Genomic DNA, 7,500 nt, shown 5'->3' on the forward strand with positions numbered 1-7,500 from the left:
TACTTTAAGTATTTTATTTAAAAGTGTTATAAGGCAGAACAGGACTAATAACTGTACATTTGTGAACTATGAATATATTGAGAGTAAAATTAAGTAAAATATAGTATTTAAAGATTGTCGGCAGTTGTTCTCAGATGTTCTTAATTATTTAAAGAACGATTGAGGAAAATTATTACAGAAAAAACTAAAATAGAGTAAGATGTATGTTCTTAATTATTTAAAGATTGTGTGCAATTGCTCTCAGAAGTGTTATTTTTTTATACTCCTCATATTTCTCAATGAGCCATCTTTGATTTCTTGATTTCAATGCAACACCTGAATTTACCAGTTTGATTGCTCTTTTCTTAGCTTTGTAACTAGACGACAAACAGAAGGGTGGGTGACTGCCATTCTCTGTTCAAACGCTCTGTGCCATCCTTCTAGAGAGGTTGTAGTCCGTGGAAACCCTTGTGCAACTCTTTCGAAAGTGTTCCACATTCTTAAATCAAACAATGGGCTTCTTCGTCTTCCACGGTGAACAACATACTGAAAAAAAATGGGGAAACGTTAACCTACCTTTACAGCTTCTGACCAGCGACTGTATCAGTGTCGAGGCAAGTAACTAACAACGTTGCTTTCGTTTGCACTTGGCTGGCTCAGAGTGTTTGAGCTGAGAATGATAGTTACCCAATTCCACAATTGAGATGGTAAACTCAAAGTTAATGCCGATTGTTTTCAATTAGTTAAGATAGCTTGTTATAATTAACATTTCCGTCGGCCAAATGTCCATCAGCCAAATGTTCGTGATCCATCTATGCGTATATATATATATATATATATATATATATATATATATATATATATATATATATATATATGTACGTGCGTATGTGTTCATGTGTGTGTGTGCGTGTGTGTGTTTGAGTTCGTGCTTGTGTGTGTGTATGTGTGTGTGTTTTTACTTTGATATTTGTGTGTGTATGTGTACATCTGTTTTTGTGTGTGTGTGTGTGTGTGTGTGTGTGTGTGTGTGTGTGTGTGTGTGTGTGTGTGTGTGTGTGTGTGTGTGTGTGTGTGTGTGTGTGTGTGTGCGTGCTTGCATTCTTAAATGCATGCGACAGGCGATAGGAATAGTAAGAGAACAATTAAGCGAAGGAGGGAGGGAAAGCTTACGTGAGAGAGTGAATGGAAGGGAACGGATGAGAGAGAGACACGAAGAGGTACTGCATCAGCCTCCCTAGGCTGTGTTTGATCCTCCTAATTAATGTTTTGTTTTAATTTAGTGTGACCCCTCCCTTCCCTTTGCCCCACCCTCCTGGACCTCTGTCTTGCGCATTTGTTTTTCTCGACATTTGATTCCAAAAGTTAGGTGATCGTGTGACTACATCTGTTGTGCAAACATATGTCTCCACTTTTCACTCCACATCTGTTCTCAAAAGAATTTTTGTTCTCAAAGAACCTATTTCTCATGTGTGGCTCTTGATAGAACGTCTTCTTGACTCTAACGCATCTGTTCTTTCAAGTCACAAAATTTGTGATACCGGTATCTGTCACAGTCTTCTTGACTCTAACGCATCTGTTCTTTCAAGTCACAAAATTTGTGTCAAAATGTCGACTATTGTTCTGCTGCATGTACATTCCTATCCATATATGTACATTTAAAACAGCACTAACCGTCGTCAAACCCTCCTCACCCCATCCGACCTCATATGCTACATCTGTCTTCCAACAGTTCTTGTTCTCAGCGTCTACAGTACTTGTTCTATGCCTTCTACCAAAACACACTTGTAGTCTACTGACAGCCCAACGTACAGCGAGCCCCAGAACCAGAATGTACACTTTCTACTCCGGATAGGTTGTACGAGAGTACTGTAGAAAGTACAGCATATGAGAGCAGCGCCAGTAGCAGTCCATAAGCGGGAGTGTTGTGGGGAAAGTACTCGGCCAGTTCGGGAGGTGCTGTGGTGTCGTTCGTTCGCGCGCTCGACGAGTTTGGGTACTGCGGGCCAACAGACCCTCTCTGCCTTGGCCGCGGCCTGGGCTTCGCATGCGATCGTCTCGCTTTATTTTTTTTCCCTCTTATTTTACCAAAAATAGCATTGTTGTTTTTGTTGTTGGTGGTGGTAGTGGATGTCTGATCCTCGCATCCGATCTTGTCACTTCATTTTTTTTCTCTCATTTTATGAATATTGTTGTTGTTGTTGGAGGTGGTGGTCATGGTAGTGGTGGTGGGGGTTGATGGTTCTCCTATTGTTCTGTTTATTGATATCTTTGTTGTTTGTTATTGTTGTTATCGATATTGTAGTCGTTCGCTCGGCCGTAATCGTAAATGTTATCATTATTTTCATTTATGTCTCTGTCTCTGTCGTTGTTATCTTTGTTGCTGTTGTCAGTGTCGTTGTCTTTGTAGCTATCTCTCTTGATTATTGATTCATTCATTGAATTTTCTACCTTCTCGTTTCGTCCTCTGTATCTTGCCTTAGTATCTCCACTGTAAATTGGCGTCATTATCATAGCTTAGTTATAACAGTGATAACATATCTCGTCATTTATCGACCGAGAGATCAATTGCGCTTCCACTTGTTCTGTTATAACATACATGTGTGAACAATGTCGATTCAGTATAATTCAAATACAAAACTCGGAATGTTTATCTCGAGTGATACCGGTATCTGTCACAGTTGAACGATAAATATTCATGAGTTTGTAATATATACAAGTTATGCTTTTATCATTTCCAAAGTCTAATACACAAGAATATATATGAAACGTATTCTATTTTGTTTTTATTCATCTCTTAAGGTTCGGTGAGTTTTTGTCCTATGTTTATATCTAGTGTTTGGTGTGTTGACGCACTTTGATGCAGTTTAGTCTGGTGAGTACCTTATTATCATACAATTAATAGGCCGGCCACACACATTCAGTTTAAACTGACAGTTACAACTGTTCAGTTATAACTGTCAGTTGAAACTACACGTGTGTGGGTATCTCAGTATCACTGAGATACCCACACACGTGCAGTTTCAACTGACAGTTATAACTGAACAGTTGTAACTGTCAGTTTAAACTGCACGTGTGTGGCCGGCCTTATAAGACCATGACTTGTCCTAGTATAATGTCTATTTTTAGCCAGGACGTAGTATAAAAAGCAATATATTGTGGAAAATATAATCTGGTTTTGCTCAGAACAAAACCCCATAAGATATATCACCAGGTAAAAGTGTTAATATTTGTTTTTCATTGGTTTTACATGTCATTTATAAGTTATTTACAACATTAGGAGTACTTGTTATTTATGGGTCATTCATCTTGGACCTTGCGTTATTTACAGCACTATGAATCTTAAGCCACTTTGTCGGAAGAAACTATTCCTCTTCAGAATATTTGTTTTAATGAGGAAAATATGCTCTGGAGTTCTGAAAAGGGAGAGAAACAAAGGGAAACTTACCGAAGTATCCGTTTTTTGTTTTTTGTCATGCTCCCGTTGTTGTCGTCGTGGTCGTCGTGGTCGTCGTCGTCGTCGACGTGGTCGTCGTCGTCGTCGTGGTGGTCGTCGTGGTGGTCGTCGTGGTCGTCGTCGTGGTCGTCGTGGTCGTCGTGGTCGTCGTGGTCGTCGTGGTCGTCATGGTCGTCGTCGTGGTTGCGGTCGTGGTCGTGGTCGTCGTGGTCGTGGTCGTCGTGGTCGTGGTCGTGGTCGTGGTCGTGGTCGTGGTCGTGGTCGTGGTCGTGGTCGTGGTCGTGGTTGTGGTTGTGGTTGTGGTTGTGGTCGTGGTCGTGGTCGTGGTCGTCGTCGTGGTCGTGGTCGTCGTCGTCGTCGTGGTCGTGGTCGTCGTCGTCGTCGTCGTCGTCGTCGTCGTCGTCGTCGTCGTCGTCGTGGTCGTCGTCGTCGTCGTCGTCGTCATTTACTAAGGAGCTACAGAGGCTGTTCGGAAGCCTTTTAGGTTATGTACGATGTATGTATCTATGCATGTATGAAAGTGATGTATATATATAATTCATGCATATATGCATGTACGGTATGCAATCTTACTATTTTTTTTTTTTTTTTGTATTTTGCTTTAATATACCTTCTCTATTAATTCGTATATTCAGCAAAGGGCCTTGTCACGAAGCAAATGGTCTCCTGCCGTGTGTTCTTTCATTGTATTCGCAGGTGGCGGTGGCTCGCCACGTTATGAGACTCTGTTGGCAACGAAACTTGGGCAGTTGTGGCCGCCACAACCGATTGCTAACGTGACTCCGTATTAACGAGTGTTGTCAGACTGAACTGCCACAGTTGGTTGTTTGTTATTGATTGTTGGCGCCGTGCGATGGTCGTGGTAGTTTTAGCCTTTGTTCCGTAGTTATTGTAGTGTCGTTATTTGTTCCCTTTGAAGGACGTTAGCCAGAATGAGATATGTAAAGGCGTGTGGGTGTTTAGAAGGGATTCAAGTTTTGAAATCATTATCTAATTATAATATATCATGAATATTGACATATGATGATGCAGTTAGCACACTGATTTTATGATTATGCTGTGGTTTATCTGCTTTACGTTTGTGATTGCGACAGTGTGACATCATTTACTAACCCGCTTATCAGTGCTGGTTACGGTTAACAAGTACCTTATCAACCGTGGTCACGATATGGTGGAGGTTAGAGTGACGCGTGCGGCGGCGATGGTGGTAGGGAGGAGGAGTTGGCTACACTGGTGGCTTGAACTCTCGACTTAGGGCAGGGACGCACGCATGTACGCACGTACGTACTCACGCACACGCGCGCACGCACACACGCACACACGCACACACGCACACAGGCGATTAACGCCGCTGCATACAACAATGCCAAGTATTAAAGGGGTGTGACCGAGTGTTGGAGATGATGTAGGGAGAGAGAAAGAGAGAGAGAGAGAGAGAGAGAGAGAGAGAGAGAGAGAGAGAGAGAGAGAGAGAGAGAGAGAGAGAGAGAGAGAGAGAGAGAGAGAGAGAGAGAGAGAGAGAGAGGGCGTGTCCGGAACTAAGAGAAGGTATTGGCTAAGAGAAGAGGATGCTGGGGGAGTGGAAAGGCCTTTGAAGCAGAGTTCATTGTTAGTGATAGTGTTTTGGAGATATGCATAGTGGTGGTGGAGAGACTAGAGGGAGAATGAGTATGCGGCTTGAATCTATAGATGCTTCTATGGGGGAGAAGAGTATGAGAGGGGAGGCAATTTTGATGAAGAGTATTCCTTGTTGGAAATTATGTTGGAGGTGTACATGGGGTTGGGGATAGTGTAGTAAAGGAATGAGAAAGGAAAGAAGGGAAAGGAGAGAGGGAAGAAAGCAATGGATGAAGGAGAGAGGGAGAAGGAGAGGGAGAATGTAGTCGGATGTGTGTGCGATGTATCGTGTATTGTTGGTGGTTATGTTGAAGGAAACTCGAGTGGTGATTGTGTTAGAAGGAATGGTGTTCTCTATGGTATGGTGAAGGTGATGGTATTTATGGTTACCATGGTAACATTAGAAGGAATATAATAGTAATAATGATAATAATAATAATAATAATAATAATAATAATAATAATAATAATAATAATAATAATAATAATAATAATAATAATAATAATAATAATAATAATAATAATAATAATAATAATAATAAAAATAATGATAATAGTGATAATAATGATGATGATGATGATGATGATGATGATGATGATGATGATGATGATGATGATGATGATGATGATGATGATATTAATGATAATAATAATAATAATAATAATAATAATAATAATAATAATAATAATAATAATAATAATAATAATAATAATAATAATAATAATAATAATAATAATAATAATAATTTTAACAATAACAATAATAATAATGATAATAATAATAATGATGATGATGATGATGATAATAATAATAATAATAATAATAATAATAATAATAATAATAATAATAATAATAATAATAATAATAATAATAATAATAATAATAATAATAATAATAATAATAATATTAATAATGATAATGATAATAATAATTATAATAATAATGATTATAATAATAATGATATTAATAATAATAATAATAATAATAATAATAATAATAATAATAATAATAATAATAATAATAATAATAATAATAATAATAATAATAGTAATAATAGTAATAATAATGATAATAGTAATAATGGTAATAATAATGATAATAATAATAATAATAATAATAATAATAATAATAATAATAATAATAATAATAATAATAATAATAATAATAATAATAATAATAATAATGATAATAATAATAATAATAATAATAATAATAATAATAGCGATAATAATAATACTAATAACGATGATAATAATAATTATAATAATAAAAATAATGACAATAATGGTACTCATGGTGATATCATTGAGAATCTTAGTCGATGATTCTTTTGAAGTAGAGTTTCTTGCATTAATTTCTATTAGTTTTATTTTATTTATTTATTTATTTATTTATTTTTGGTCAGGAGCTAGGGCAGTTGGCGGATGCAGGGATGACTCGTCATTCTTGAGGAGCTGAGATGGGAGGAGTGGAGGGGGTGGTGGAAGGGATTGTGGGTGGGAATAGGTGCATGCCTCTGACTATGCTACCTCCCTCATAAGGAAGAAAAAGCTCTCAGTATATAAGTAGATAGACTTTTTTTGTTACATTTGTTGACGTTTTTGCTGATGTTGTTGCTGATGTTGTTTATGTTTTACTTTAGTTGTGTATCCTTACACATTGTAACATCACCCACGGAAAACTACATCATAAAATATATACGAACAAACACACACCCTCGCCTTGAATCAACCTGAACATAAATTAAATCACATGGATTAACCACATAACATTTCTAACTGTATTTTAATATCCTTTGTATATCAAACCCTCAACTTGTAGTATAAAAACCCTAAACATTGTAAAACTGTCAACTCACCTCTCTGGAAACTATCTTAGCATTTTACTTCGTATAAAGACTCAGGCCGGAGCCGGGAGAGACAGTTACAGGTGAACGTGGACTTATGGAGAGTCTATGTCGTGTATTTCTAAAGTATCAAAATATAGTGTAGAAGAAGGGGACGATCTTTTACTACCTTTGGATTAGAATACACGAACCTGTATACAAGTTGTAATTATTTATGTTATTATTGTTATTGTTGCCATGTCTATCCAGAGTAGCCTTTATAGATGACGTCGACGTACCTTATTATCTGAGTAAAATTCCCTACCGCATCAATAGTTCTAGCGGGACTCTTCACTCCAAGGCAACGGTGAAAAGGGACCAATGATCACATTAAACCAAATGGATTATGACACATCACAACCATCCTGTTCTCCAGTACGTATCATTCACAGCAAACAGTATTTAATCTCGTGATCGATGACGACGGGCTATGATTTATCACAACAGTTCTATCATACAGTGAAATATTATTTACATTTAAGCAGGACATTCCCCTCCACCCCATCCCCACCTCACACCCAGCTGGCTGTACAGGAAAGTGTGATTGATTACGACTGTCGAT

The sequence above is a fragment of the Oratosquilla oratoria genome, chromosome 2 (genome assembly GCF_046742065.1).
Source record: "Oratosquilla oratoria isolate Oo_2021 chromosome 2, ASM4674206v1, whole genome shotgun sequence".
In the NCBI taxonomy this organism is placed as follows: Eukaryota; Metazoa; Arthropoda; class Malacostraca; order Stomatopoda; family Squillidae; genus Oratosquilla; species Oratosquilla oratoria.